General features: G+C 38.1%; 1 protein-coding gene across 2 annotated transcripts in view; it reads left to right on the top strand.

The window, feature by feature from the left end:
- Nucleotides 1–15,337, top strand: part of LOC131816541 (conserved oligomeric Golgi complex subunit 2-like) — a 449,889-nt gene that overhangs the window by 194,738 nt on the left and 239,814 nt on the right. The gene's annotated exons all lie outside the window — the stretch shown is intronic.

Here is a 15,337-nt window from a genome sequence, read left to right as displayed (position 1 = left end):
CATCATATCAGGGAGATCATATGATAGTTGTCTTTCTGAGATTGATTTATTTCGCCAAGCATAATACCCTCTAGTTCCATCCACGTCATCACAAATAGCAGGATTTCATTTCTTTTGATGGCTGCATAGTATCCCATTGTACATATATACCACATCTTTTTATTGATTCATCTGTTGAAGGACATTTAGGTTCCTTCCATAGTTTAACTATTGTGGACATTGCTGCTATAAACATTTGGGTGCATGTGCCCCTTCAGAATGCCACGTTTGTATCTTTAGGGTATATACCCAGTACTACAATCACTGGGTCATAGGCTAGTTCTATTTTCAGCTTTTTGAGGCACCTCCACGCTGTTTTCCAGAGTGGTTTCACCAGCTTGCATTCCCACGTACAGTGTAGGAGGGTTGCCCTTTCTCCACATCCTCGCCAGCATCTGTCATTGACTGACTTGTTCATTTTAGCCATTCTGAAAGGTGTGAGGTGGTATCTCATTCTGGTTTTGATTTGTATTTCCCTGATGCCGAGTGATGTGGAGCATTTTTTCATGTGTCTGTTGGCCATTTGGATGAATTCTTTGCAGAAATGTCTGTTCATGTCCTCTGCCCATTTCTTCATTGGATTATTTGTTCTTAGGGTGTTGAGTTTGATAAGCTCTTTATAGATTTTGGATAGATACTGGCCCTTTATCTGGTATGTCATTTGCAAATATCTTCTCCCAGATAACTTCTGACAGTCATCTTTTGGCTTTGTTAACTGTTTCCTTTGCTGTGCAAAAGCTTTTTGATCTGATGAAATCCCAATAGTTCATTCTTGCCCTTGCTTCCCTTGCCTTTGGTGATGTTCCTAGGCAGAAGTTGCTGCTGCTGAGGTCAAAGAGGTTGCTACCTGTTCTCTCCTCAAGGATTTTGATGGATTCCTTTCTCACATTATGCTTCTTCATCCATTTCCAGTCTATTTTCATGTATGGTGTAAGGAAATGGTCCAACTTCATGTTTCTGCATGTGGCTGTTCAATTTTCCCAACACCATTTGTTGAAGAGGCTGTCTCTTTTCCATAGGACATTCCTTCCTGCTTTGTTGAAGACTAGTTGACCATAGAGTTGAGGGTGTATTTCTGGGCTCTCTATTCTGTTCCATTGATCTATGTCTGTTTTGGGGACAGTTCCCTACTATCTTGATGATGACAACTTTGTAATAGAGCTTGAAGTCTGGAATTGTGATGCCAACAACTTTGGCTTTCTTTTTCAATATTCCTCGGGCTATTCGAGATATTTTCTGGTTCCATATATATTTTAGGATGATTTGTCCCATTTCTTTGAAAAAAACGGATGGGATTTTTGATAGGGATTGCATTAAATGTGTAGATTGCTTTAGGTAGCATAGACATTTTCACAATATTTGTTCTTCCAATACAGGAGCATGGAACATTTTTCCATTTCTTTGTGTCTTCTTCAATTTCTTTCATGAGTACTTTAGAGTTTTCTGAGTATAGATTCTTTTTCTCTTTGATTAGGTTTATTCCTAGGTATCTTAGGGTTTTGAGTGCTATTGTAAATGGGATTCACTCCTTAATTTCTATTTCTTCAGTCTTGTTGGTATAAAAAAATGCAACCAATTTCTGTTCATTGATTTATATCCTGACACTTTACAGAATTCCTATGCAATTTATAGCAGATTTGGAGTGAAGTCCTTTAAGCTTTCCACATACAGTGTCATATCGTCTGCAAACAGGGATAGTTTGACTTCTCTTTTGCCAATTTGGCAAAGTTTGGATGCCTTTAATTTCTTTTTGTTGTCTGATTGCTGAGGCTAGGACTTCTAGTACGATGTTGAATAGCAGTGGTGATAACGGACATCCCTGCCGTGTTCCTGACCTCAGCGGAAAAGTATTCAGTTTTTCTCCATTGAGAATGATATTTGCAGTGGGGTTTTCATAGATGGCTTTGATAATATTGATAATATGTGCCCTCTATCCCTACACTTTGAAGAGTTTTAATCAGGAAGGGACACTGCACATTGCCAAATGCTTTTTCAGCATCTATGGAGAGTATCATATGGTTCTTGTTCTTTCTTTTATTGATGTGTTGTATCACATTGATTGATTTGCAGATGTTAAACCAACCTTGTAGCCCTGGAATAAATCCCACTTGGTCGTGGTGAGTAATCCTTTTAATGTACTGTTGAATCTTATTGGCTAGTATTTTGGTGAGAATTTTTGCATCCGTGTTCATCAAGGATATTGGTCTGTAGTTCTCTTTTTTGATGGGATCCTTGTCTGGTTTTGGGATGAAGGTGATGCTGGCCTCAGAAAAAAAAGAGTTTGGAAGTTTTCCTTCCATTTCTCTTTTTTTGGAACAGTATCAGGAGAATAGGAATGAATTCTTCTTTAAATGTTTGGTAGGATTCCCCTGGGAAGCCATATGGCCCGGGGCTTTTGTTTGTTTGGAGATTTTTGATGACTGTTTCAATCTCCATACTGGTTATGGGTCTGTTCAGGTTTTCTATTTCTTCCTGGTTCAGTTGTGGTAGTTTATATGTCTCTAGGAATGTATCCATTTCTTCCCGATTGTTGAATTTGTTGGCGTAGAGTTGCTCATAGCATGTTCTTATAATTGTTTGTATTTCTTTGCTGTTGGTTGTGATCTCTCCTCTTTCATTCATGATTTTATTTATTTGGGTCCTTTCTCTTTCTTTATCAATCTTATTAATTCTTTCAAAGAACCAGCTCCTAGTTTCGTTGATTTGTTCTATTGTTTTTTTGTTTTGTTTTGTTTGAGTGCTTTTTTGTTCGTTTCTATTTCATTGATTTATGCTCTGATCTTTATTATTCCTCTTCTCCTGCTGGGTTTAGGCTTTCTTTGTTGTTCTTTCTCTGACCCCTTTAGGTGTAGGGTTATGTTTTGTATTTGAGATCTTTCTTGTTTCTTGAGAAAGGCTCGTACAGCTTTATATTTTCCTCTCAGAACTGCCTTTGCTGTATCCCACAGATTTTGAACACTTTTGTTTTCATTATCATTTCTTTCCATGAATTTTTTCAATTCTTCTTTAATTTCCTGGTTGACCAATTCATTTTTTAGAAGGATGCTGTTTAGTCTCCATGTATTTGTTTTCTTTCCAAATTTCCTCTTGTGATTTAGTTCTAGTTTCAGAGCATTGTGGTCTGAGAATATGCAGGGGATGATCCCAATCTTTTGATAATGGTTGAGATCTGATTTATGACCCAGGATGTGGTCTATTCTGGAGAATGTTCCATGTGCACTAGAGAAGAATGTGTATTCTGTTATTTTGGGATGGAATGTGTTGAATATACCTGTGATGTCCATCTTGTCCAGTGTGTCATTTAAGGCCTTTTTCCTTGTGGATCTGTTGCTTGGATGATCTGTCCATTTCAATGAGGGGAGTGTTAAATTCCCCTACTATTATTTTATTGTTGTCGATGTGTTTCTTTGATTTTGTTATTAATTGGTTTATATAGTTGGCTGCTCCCATGTTAAGGACATAGATATTTAAAATTGTTAGGTCTTCTTGTTGGACAGACCCTTTGAGTATGATATAGCGTCCTTCCTCATCTCTTATTATAGTCTTTGGCTTAAAATCTAATTGATCTGATATAAGGATTGCCACCCCAGCTTTCTTCTGATGTCCATTAGCATGGTAAATTGTTTTCCACCCCCTCTCTTTAAATCTGGGGGTGTCTTCGGATCTATGATGAGTTTCTTGGGCAGCATGTTGACGGGTTTTGCTTTTTATCCATTATGATACCCTGTGTCTTTAGATTGGTGCATTTAGGCCATTTACATTCAGGGTAACTATTGAGAGATATGAATTTAGTGGCATTGTATTGCCTATAATGTGACTGTTACTGTATATTGTTTCTGTTCCTTTCTGATCTACTACTTCTAGGCTTTCTCTTTGCTTAGAGGACTCCTTTCAATATTTCCTGGAGAGTTGGTTTGGTGTTTGCAAATTCTTTCAGCTTTTGTTTGTCCTGGTAGCTTTTTAATCTCTCCTTCTATTTTCAATGATAGCCTAGCTGGATATAGTATTCTTGGCTGCATGTTTTTCTCCCTTAACACTCTGAATATATCATGCCAGTTCTTTCTGGCCTGCCAGGTCTCTGTGGATAAGTCTGCTGCCAGTCAAATGTTTTTACTGTTGTACAATACAGACTTCTTTTCCCAGGCTGCTTTCAGGATTTTCTCTTTGTTGTTAACAGTTGTAAATTTTACTATCAGGTTGTGGGGTGTGGACCTATTTTTATTGATTTTGAGGGTCATTCTTTGCATCTCCTGGATTTTGATGTTTGTTCCCTTTGCCATATTAGGGAAATTCTCTACAAAAATTCTCTCCAATATACCTTCTGCTCCCCTCTCTCTTTCTTCTTCTTCTGGGATCCCAATTATTCTAATGCTGTGTCGTCTTATAGTTTCACTTATCTCTCAAATTCTCTCCTCATGGCCCAGTATTTGTTTGTCTCTCTTTTGCTCAGCTTCTTTATTCTCCATAATTTGGTCTTCTATATCACTAATTCTTTTGCCTCATTTATCCTAGCAGTAAGAACTTCCATTTTTTATTGCACCTCATTAATAGCTCTTTTGATTTCAACTTGGTTAGATTTTAGTTCTTTTATTTCTCCAGAAAGGGCTTTTATCTCTCTGGAGAGGGTTTCTCTAATATCTTCCATGCCTTTTTCGAGCCCAGCTAGAACCTTGAGAGTTGTCATTCTGAACTCTAGTTCTGTCATATTACCAATGTCTGTTTTGATTAGGTCCCTTGCTTTTGGTTCTGCCTCTTGTTCTTCTTCTTGTGGTGAGTTTTTCCACCTTGTCATTTTGAGCAGATAAGAATATACAAAGGAGCAATAAAATGCTAAAAGGGTGGTTAAGACCCCAGGAAAATGTGCTTTAACCAAATCAGAAGAGACCCCTAGTTGTGGGAGAATGAAAGGGGATAAAAATGAAGTTCAAGGGGAAAATGGGTTTAAAAAAAAAAACAAGGAAAAAATATTAAAAAAGAAAAAATATATATATACTAGACTTGTGACTAGAACAGGGTCACTCACTTAATTTGGGGAGTATTTTGGTCTCTTAGAAGAAACTACCTCCCAAGATTTTAAAGGATGAAAAACATATAAGGGTAGGCACAATGAAGGGATGGAATAAACCTATAAAAATGAGGAAAAAAGGGACGCCTGGGTGGCTCAGTTGGTTCAGCAGCTACCTTCGGCTCAGGTCATGATCTCAGCATCCTGGGATCGAGTCCCACATCGGGCTCCTTGCTCGGCAGGGCGCCTGCTTCTCCCTCTGCCTCTGCCTGCCATTCTGTCTGCCTGTGCTCACTCTCTCCCACCCTCTCTCTGATAAATAAATAAAATCTTTAAAAAAATGAGAAATAAATTTAATTTCTAAAAATAAGTTGATAAAGCAAGTTGGTTGGGACAGTAAAGAAAAATAAACTGGAGAGAATCTGCTCAGTCTGGACACTAGAACTATCTTGGAGATAGATTTAGGGTATATTTTGTTCTATTAGGAGAAGTTATACCCCAAATTTTTTAAAAGAAAAAACCCTATGTGTAAAAAAATATATAGTTAGGTACAATGGAGGATAAAATATGACTATAATAATGAAGGTTCAAAATAGATGATTATTTTTTGTAAGGTATTTTAAAAATAAACTAGTTAAAAATCATTAAAAGAGGAAAGGGTAAAAGTTAAAAAAATTAGCAGAAGAAAAAAGAAAAAAAGATATAACTGCAAGACTAATGAATCATTGGGAGAAAGCCATGAATTCCTTGTTTTGCTTTCTCCTCCTCTGGAATTCCACTGTTCTCCTTACTAAGTGAAGTTGATCTTGGCTGGGTTTCTTGTTGGTCTTCTGGCAAGGGGCCTGTTGTATTGATTCTCAAGTGTCTTTGCCCGAGATGGATTTGTTCTGCCCTTACCTGGGGTAAGGCTAAGTAATCCGAGAGCTTTTGTTCCCTGAAGGCTTTCCGTAGAGTTCTGGGTGATGGAATGATAATGGCGGTCTCACAATCCTGCCCAGAGGAGTGGAGAGCTCAAGGCCCCGCTCCTCAGTGCACCCTTAGAGAAAAGTGCTTAATCACTCCCATCTTCACAGCCTCTGGCCATGCTTGAAGAAAAGCGCTCTGTCACTCGTACTTGGAGAAAAGTCCTTGGTCATTCTCATCTCCCTGGCCTCTGGCCATGCTTGGAGAAAAGAGCTCAATTACTCCCGTCTCCCTGGCCCTTGGCCGTGCTCCAAGCTCATCCTGCCTATGCCTGCTTCAAAGTAACCCTGGGTTGAGAGCTCACTCCTCAGCTTTGTCTCTGTAGCCGGCTTCCCCACTCTAATACCTGTGAGTTCTGTGACACTCAGATACCCCTGGTCCTTCTGTGACCCTGAGGGACCTGGGACTATGCTGAGCCCACTTGGGCTTCACTCTGGTTTAGCCTCTGGGGTGATATCCCTCAGTGGATCAAACTTTTAAAAAGTCCTGATTTTGTGCTCCGTTGCTCCCCCGCTTGCCAGGAGCTGCACCCCCCCCCCCCCCCCCGCGGTCTACCTTCCTGTTCTTCGGGTTCACTTTTCTGCCGGCTCTACCTTTCAGAAAGTGATCAATTTTCTGTTTCTAGAATTGTTGCTCTCCTTCTCTTTGATCTCCCATTGGATTTGTAGGTGTTTGCAATGGTTAGATAAGCTATCTAGCTGATCTCCTTGTACCTGATGTCGTCTCAGCCTGCTACTTCTCCGCCATCTTGAATCCTTCCACGGAATATGTGGTTTTTATTATGTTGATGTGTATTCTTTCTGTACCCAGTTTGGTGAGTATTTTTATTATGAAAGGGTGTTAAATTTTGTCAAATGCCTTTTCTGCATATATTGAGTTGATCATATGAGTTTTTATTGATCATTCTATTAATATAATGCAACACATTTACTGATATGTGCTGGTGAATTCAGTTTTGTAGCATTTTGTAGAGAATTTTTACATTTTTATTTATCAGGAATATTATCCAGTAGTTCTTTTTGTTGCTGCTTTGTTTTTTTGTTTGTTTGTTTGTTTTTGTTTTGTTTTGTTTTGCGTTTGTAGTGCTCCTGTCTGGTTTTGATATCAAGATAATGCTGGCCTGTAAAATGTGCCTCGGAGTATTTCAACCTCTTCAACTCTTTGGGAAGGGTTTAAAAAGTATTTGTATTATTTTGCCTTAAAATATTTGGTAGAATTCACTGTGGAAATCATCTGATTCTGGACTTTTATTTGTTAGAAGGTTTTTATTACGGATTCAATCTCCTTACCACTTATTGGTCTGTTCACATTTTTTATGTCCTTATGATTCAGTCTTGATTGGTTGTATGTGCCTAGGAATTTGTCCATTTCCTCTAGGCTTTTGATTCGCTGGCATTTAACTGTCTTTTATCCTTTATATTTCTGTGGTATCTGTTATAATGTCTCCTTTTTCATTTCTGATTTTATTGAGTCTTCTCTCTTTTTTCTGAGTTAGTCTAGCTGTCTTTTTTTTAAATTTTATTTTTTATAAACATATATTTTTATCCCCAGGGTACAGGTTGTGAATCACCAGGTTTACACACTTCACAGCACTCACCAAAGCACATACCCTCCCCAATGTCCATAATCCCACCCCCTTATCTCAAACCCCTTTCCCCCAGAAACCCTCAGTTTGTTTTGTGAGATTAAGAGTCACTTATGGTTTGTCTCCCTCCCAATCCCATCCTGTTTCATTTACTCTTCTCCTACCCACGTAAGCCCCCCTGTTGCATCACCACTTCCTCATATCAGGGAGATCATATGATAGTTGTCTTTCTCTGCTTGACTTATTTCACTAAGCATGATACGCTCTAGTTCCATCCATGTTGTCGTGAATGGCAAGAGATTTCATTTCTTTTGATGGCTGCATAGTATTCCATTGTGTATATATACCACACCTTATTGATCCATTCATCTGTTGATGGACATCTAGGTTCTTTCCATAGTTTGGCTCTTGTGGACATTGCTGCTATAAACATTCGGGTGCACGTGCCCCTTTGGATCACGACGTTAGTATCTTTAGGGTAAATACCCTGTAGTGCAATTGCTGGGTCATAGGGCAATTCTATTTTCAACATTTTGAGGAACGTCCATGCTGTTTTCCAGAGACGTTGCACCAGCTTGCATTCCCACCAATAGTGGAGGAGGGTTCCCCTTTCTCTGCATCCTCGCCAGCATCTGTCATTTCCTGACTTGTTGATTTTAGCCATTCTGACTGGTGTGAGGTGATATCTCATTGTGGTTTTGATTTGTATTTCCCTGATGCCGAGTGATATGGAGCACTTTTTCATGTGTCTGTTGGCCATCTGGATGTCTTCTTTGCAGAAATGTCTGTTCATGTCCTCTGCCCATTTCTTGATTGGATTATTTGTTCTTTGGGTGTTGAGTTTGCTAAGTTCTTTATAGATTCTGGACACTAGTCCTTTATCTGATATGTCATTTGCAAATATCTTCTCCCATTCTGTCAGTTGTCTTTTGATTTTGTTAACTGTTTCCTTTGCTGTGCAAAAGTTTTTGATCTTGATGAAATCCCAATAGTTCATTTTTGCCCTTGCTTCCCTTGCCTTTGGCGTTGTTCCTAGGAAGATGTTGCTGCGGCTGAGGTCGAAGAGGTTGCTGCCTGTGTTCTCAAGGATTTTCATGGATTCCTTTTACACACTGAGTTCCTTCACCCATTTTGAGTCTATTTTTGTGTGTGCTGTAAGGAAATGGTCCAATTTCATTTTTCTGCATGTGGCTTTCCAATTTTCCCAGCACCATTTATTGAAGAGGCAGGTTTTTTTCCATTGGACATTCTTTCCTGCTTTGTCGAAAAGTAGAGTTGAGGGTCTATTTCTGGGCTCTCTATTCTGTTCCATTGATCTATGTGTCTGTTTATGTGCCAGTACCATGCTGTCTTGATGATGACAGCTTTGTAATAGAGCTTGAAGTCCAGAATTGTGATGCCACCAACGTTGGCTTTCTTTTTCAATATCCCTTTGGCTATTCGAGGTCTTTTCTGGTTCCATATAAATTTTAGAATTATTTGTTCCATTTCTTTGAAAAAGATGGATGGTACTTTGATAGGAATTGCATTAAATGTGTAGATTGCTTTAGGTAGCATAGACATTTTCACAATATTTATTCTTCCAATCCAGGAGCATGGAACATTTTTCCATTTCTTTGTGTCTTCCTCAATTTCTTTCATGAGCACTTTATAATTTTTTGAGTATAGATTCTGTGTCTCTTTGGTTAGGTTTATTCCTAGGTATCTTATGGTTTTGGGTGCAATTATAAATGGGATTGACTCCTTAATTTCTCTTTCTTCTGTCTTGCTGTTGGTGTAGAGAAATGCAACTGATTTCCTTGCATTGATTTTATATCTTGACTCTTTACTGAATTCCTGTATAAGTTTTAGCAGTTTTGGAGTGGAGTCTTTTGGGTTTTCCACATATAGTATCATATCATCTGCGAAGAGTGATAATTTGACTTCTTCTTTGCCAATTTGGATGTCTTTAATTTCCTTCTGTTGTCTGATTGCTGAGGCTAGGACCGCTAGTACTATGTTGAATAGCAATGGTGATAATGGACATCCCTGCCGTGTTTCTGACCTTAGCGGAAAAGCTTTCAGTTTTTCTCCATTGAGAATGATATTTACGGTGGGTTTTTCATAGATGGCTTTGATGATATTGAGGTATGTGCCCTCTATCCCTACACTTTGAAGAGTTTTGATCAGGAAGGGATGCTGTACTTTGTCAAATGCTTTTTCAGCATCTATTGAGAGTATCATATGGTTCTTGTTCTTTCTTTTATTGATGTGTTGTATCACATTGACTGATTTGCGGATGTTGAACCAACCTTGCAGCCCTGGAATAAATCCCACTTGGTCGTGGTGAAGAATCCTTTTAATGTACTGTTGAATCCTATTGGCTAGTATTTTGTTGAGTATTTTTGCATCTGTTTTCAGCAAGGATATTGGTGTATATCTCTCTTTTTTGGTGGGATCCTTGTCTGGTTTTGGGATCAAGGTGATGCTGGCCTCATAAAATGAGTTTGGAAGTTTTCCTTCCATTTCTATTTTTTGGAACAGTTTCAGGAGAATAGGAATTAGTTCTTCTTTAAATGTTTGGTAGAATTCCCCCGGGAAGCCGTCTGTCCCTGGGCTTTTGTTTGTTTGGAGATTTTTAATGACTGTTTCAATCTTCTTACTGGTTATGGGTCTGTTCAGGCTTTCTATTTCTTCCTGGTTCAGTTGTGGTAGTTTATATGTTTCTAGGAATGCATCCATTTCTTCCAGATTGTCAAATTTTTTGCCGTAGAGTTTCTCATAGTATGTTCTTATAATAGTTTGTATTTCTTTGGTGTTAGTTGTGATCTCTCCTATTTCATTCATGATTTTATTTATTTGGGTCCTTTCTCTTTTCTTTTTGATAAGTCAGTCCAGGGGTTTATCAATTTTATTAATTCTTTCAAAGAACCAGCTCCTACTTTCGTTGATTTGTTCTATTGTTTTTATGGTTTCTATTTCATTGATTTCTGCTCTGATCTTTATGATTTCTCTTCTCCTGCTGGGCTTAGGGTTTCTTTCTTGTTCTTTCTCCAGCTCTTTTAGGTGTAGGGTTAGGTCGTGTACCTGAGACCTTTCTTGTTTCTTGAGAAAGGCTTGTACCGCTATATATTTTCCTCTCAGGACTGCCTTTGTTGTGTCCCACAGATTTTGAACCTTTGTATTTTCATTATCATTTGTTTCCATGATTTTTTTCAATTCTTCTTTAATCTCCCGGTTGACCCATTCATTCTTTAGAAGGATGCTGTTTAGTCTCCATGTATTTGGGTTCTTTTCAAACTTCCTTTTGTGGTTGAGTTCTAGCTTTAGAGCATTGTGGTCTGAAAATATGCAGGGAATGATCCCAATCTTTTGATACCGGTTGAGTCCTGATTTAGGACCAAGGATGTGATCTATTCTGGATAGCTGTCTTTTTTTTTTTTTATTTACCATTAACAAGTTTAATTTTATTTACCATTTAAAAAAAAACTTTCTAGTTTTTTAATTCTATATTTCATTTATTTCTGCCCTAATTTTTAGTTTTTTCCTTCCTTTCGCTACTTTTAAGTTTACTTTGTTCTTTTTTATTTTTTTGAACTTTTATATTAAGTTCTTTATTTGAAATCTTTTTTTATATACATTTATAGCTATAAAATTTCCTTTTATAACTGCTTTGCTGCTTCTCATAATTTTTTGGTATATATTTTTTATTTTCCTCAAGATGTATTTTTATTCCCACTTTGTCTTCTTTTTTTGATTTTTTGTTTGTTTAAAAATGTGTATGTCTGTGTATTTGTAAATTTTCCAAATTTCCTTCTGTATTGATTTCTAGTTTCATATTATTTTGGCTGGAAATATACTTGATATGCTTTCTATATTATTGATTTTGGGGGGACTCTTGTTTTGTGGTTTAAAATGTGATCTATCCTAGAAAATTTTCCACATGTGTTTGAGAAGAATATTTATTATGATACTATTGGATGGAATATCCTGTAAATATGTTAGGTTCATTTGACATATTTCTTGTTTGTTTGTTTGTTTTGTTTGTTTGAGAGAGAGCAGGGCAGAGAGAATGAGCAAGGGGCAAGCGCAGAGACAGAGTGAGAAGACCCCCTCCTGAGCAGGGAGCCCAATGTGGGACTCTATCTCAGGACCCTGGGATCACGACCTGAGCCAAAGGCAAAGGCTTAACTGACTGAGCCACCCAGTTGTCCAGGCATAGTGTCTAAATTCACAATTTTCTTATTGATTTTCTGTCTGGATGATCTATCCATAGGTAAGAGTGGGGTATTATTGTCCCCAGATATTATTGTATTGCTATTTATTTCTCCTTTTTGTTTTGTTAGTATTTGTTTTATATATTTATGTGGCTCAATATTAGGTACATGATATTTACAATTACTGTATTGATGAATTGATGACACTTTTCTTATTGTATAATGACCTTCTTTGACTCCTGTGGTAATTTTTAGCTTATATAAACCCTATTTTGTCTGTTATAGTTATTGCCACCCTTGTTTTCTTTTGTTATCATTAGCTTGGAATATCGTTTTCCATACCTTTACTCTCTGCCCATGTGTGCCCTTAAAGCTAAAGTGATTCTTTTATATGCCACATATTGTTGGATCTTGTGTTTTTTGTTTGTTTTTTAATCTATTCTAGCCTTTCTATGTCTTCCAACTGATGATTCCATTCACTTATAGTTAAAGTAATTATGGATAGGTAAGGACTTAACTATTGCCTTTCATTCTTTTTATATTTCATGATTTATTTAAATTTTAGTTAGTATATAGTGTAATATTAGTTTCAGGAGTAGAATTTAGTAATTCACCATTTACATATGCTCATCAATGCTCATCACAAGTGACCTCCTAATAATTATTACTGGCTTATCCCATACCCCTGCCCATCTCCCCTCCAGAAACAGTTTGTTACTTATAGTTAAGTGTACTATGGTTTGCCTTCCCCTCCCTTTTTTAATTTTTTTTTCTTTCCCCAGTGTTTATCTGTTTTGTTTCTCTTTTGTAGATGCTCTGCTCTTTATTTCCTGTCTTGTTGTCTTTGTTTGTAATCTGATGACTTTTTGTGGCAGTATGTTTTAACTTCTTTATCAAAATCTTTTGTGAATCTACTAATTTTTTATATTTACCATTAAGCTTATATAAAATACGTTAGTTATAACATTCCATTTTATTTTGAAAACAACTGAACTTCAATAGTTTACAGAAAATTTATACTTCTCCTATAACAACAGGTTATTGATGTTTTTACATTTTAGATCATTTTTATATTGTATTTTCAATAACAAATGATTGCAGTTATAGTTATTTTTAATAGGCTTGTTTTTTTAACTTTTAATCTAGACTACTAAATGATTTATATATCACCATTACAATATTAGAGAATCTGGTTTTGACTATACATTTACCTTTCGCAATAAATAAGGAGCCATCCATGCATCCATGTTGCCATCTTGATGACATCACCATCCCCAAAGCTTCAGTAAGTGTTACTTTATCTTTTTTTTTTTTAAGATTCTGTTTATTTGACAGAGAGAGAGATAGAGAGAGCTCAAGTTCGCAGAGTGGCAGGCAGAGGAAGATCGAGAGGCAGGCTTATTACCCAGCAGTGAGCCCGATGCAGGTCTTAATCCCAGGACCCTGGGATCATGACCTGAGCCAAATGCAGCTGCTTAACTGATTGAGTCACCCAGGGAGCCCTAAATTTTACTTTAGTTAATATATGACTATTTTTTATTTCTACTAATAGACATATCAATTTTATTGCTTTTAATATTAAGGTCTTCTCCTTCGCATTATCAATTTTATAAGTGTTGTTTACATTTGTGGTGGTAAGTATGTAATTCATGTATGTGGTGGTATGTACGTAATTCAAATATGAATTTTAAACTCTAGATCATATGCTCCATTGTGGCAGATATTTGTCTTATTCATCCCACCCACAAAAAATTAGTACTAAATAGGTCTTTGTTGATTGGCTGAATGAATTAAGTGTTCTGACACTAGCATAGCTGACCAAACCAGAGATAAAGGAGAAAATATAATGATTGTCAAATGGGTGAACCTGAGATAAAAAGACACTTTTAGCTTCGTCAGTTTGATATACACTCCGGATAACATTCCAACTTTGCATGGATTTTTGGAAAGCAAACAACTCCTCTCCTAAATAATAAATTTATTAATTGCCTTCCTTATGAGTCCTGACAGCAGTCAGCTTTGTGGGTTTCGGATTCCATTCCAAGAGGTTGAATGTCTGTTTGATTTATGTAATAGGCAACAGTGTCATGAGGAAAGACTTGTAGGATAAAATTTCTTAAAGATGGGAACACAGATAGCTGCCTATGGACTGTGAGGTGGGTGTTAATGAAAATGCATTGAGCAGTAAGGGAAGGGCAGCTCACAACCATAGGAAAGGTGCCCTGTGTTTTTGTTTTGTTTTGTTTTGTTTTACAAACAGATACCATTTCCCCTCCCCATGGAAATTTTCAAATTTACTTTGCTCTAACAACCACAAATACTTAGGACATTAGGAACACAAGATGGGCATTAAAGGATAAAAATAAACAAAAATTTAAGTAAATGTTAAGTGTTTATCATTATTTCAGCCATGTTTTTCTATGCTTAACTGCTCAAAGAAATTACACATGTTTCTAAATATTATACCGGGCTGTTAAACTAATGCAAAGGGTTTTATGGAATTTTCTATAACACCATCTCGATTTTCTACATTGGCTGTCGCTCCTGAAAATTCTCAGTTTATAAATGTGCATATATTTACTATAATAATATTCACTGGTTATTCATCTGGTTATTTACGCTGCCACATCTTGGAGGAAGAAGGCCTCTGACTGCCTGTTTCTCCAGGGAGCTCTTTCTGTGAGTTCCGGGTATTGCGCCTGGTGGCAAACCCAAGTCTGCCCTAGGGACAGGTGTCCAAGGAGATGCTGGCCCCTTGGGACCAGAGGCACAGGACAGGCCTGCCTTCTGCCCAGACTCCTTCCTCAGAGAGGATCACGAGCGCCCTCATGGCTCCTTAGCCGCTCGTGTCTCCTCAGCCGCCAGGCTTCATTTTATCCCCACAGGGAGCGGGTGACACTTGTCTTGCCACCTGCCTGCTGTTCCTGCCATGGCAGGCTCTCCTGCTTCACCACCGTTTCCCAACAGCAAAGCCAACAGCTCCTTCACTTCTCCCAGGGCGGCGTGCGGCGTCTTATGCAGACATGCTCCTGAGGAGCGCGGTAACAGACGTGTCCCTTTCATTAAGGCTGTTTCGACAGGTGCTCTCTCAGGCAGAGGGGGATGCACGGGCAAAGAGGATTTTGCTCAATGCGGGTTTATTACACCGTGCTGTGGAGACTAGCTAAGGCAAGCAGCAGCAGCATCCCACAGACCCGACTCTGATTTCCCAAAGAATGCTGTGCTTTCCCAGAGGGGATGCTCGGGCAAAGAGGCTTTCGCTCTATGCAGGTTTCTCCCACTCTGCTGCGAATACTAGGCTAAGGCAAGGAGCAAGAGCAGCCCACAGAACCGACTCTGATTTCCCAGCGACTGATATGCTTTTGTAGTGGTTTTCAGCTTGGCGTGAAACGCACTTCGCTGCCGCTTCCTCAACAAGGCTTTGGGCGTTCGCTCGGTCCCGTCAGGGAAGAAGAGCTGTGGGAGAGCTGGTGCCTCTTGGGCTTTGTTTTCCCGGGCTCCATGTTAGCACTTCGGTTCACACTGCCTAGCTGAACTAAGACAGAGTCA

Source organism: Mustela lutreola, chromosome 15, assembly GCF_030435805.1.
Source record: "Mustela lutreola isolate mMusLut2 chromosome 15, mMusLut2.pri, whole genome shotgun sequence".
In the NCBI taxonomy this organism is placed as follows: Eukaryota; Metazoa; Chordata; class Mammalia; order Carnivora; family Mustelidae; genus Mustela; species Mustela lutreola.
This window is presented reverse-complemented; position numbering and strand designations above follow the sequence as displayed.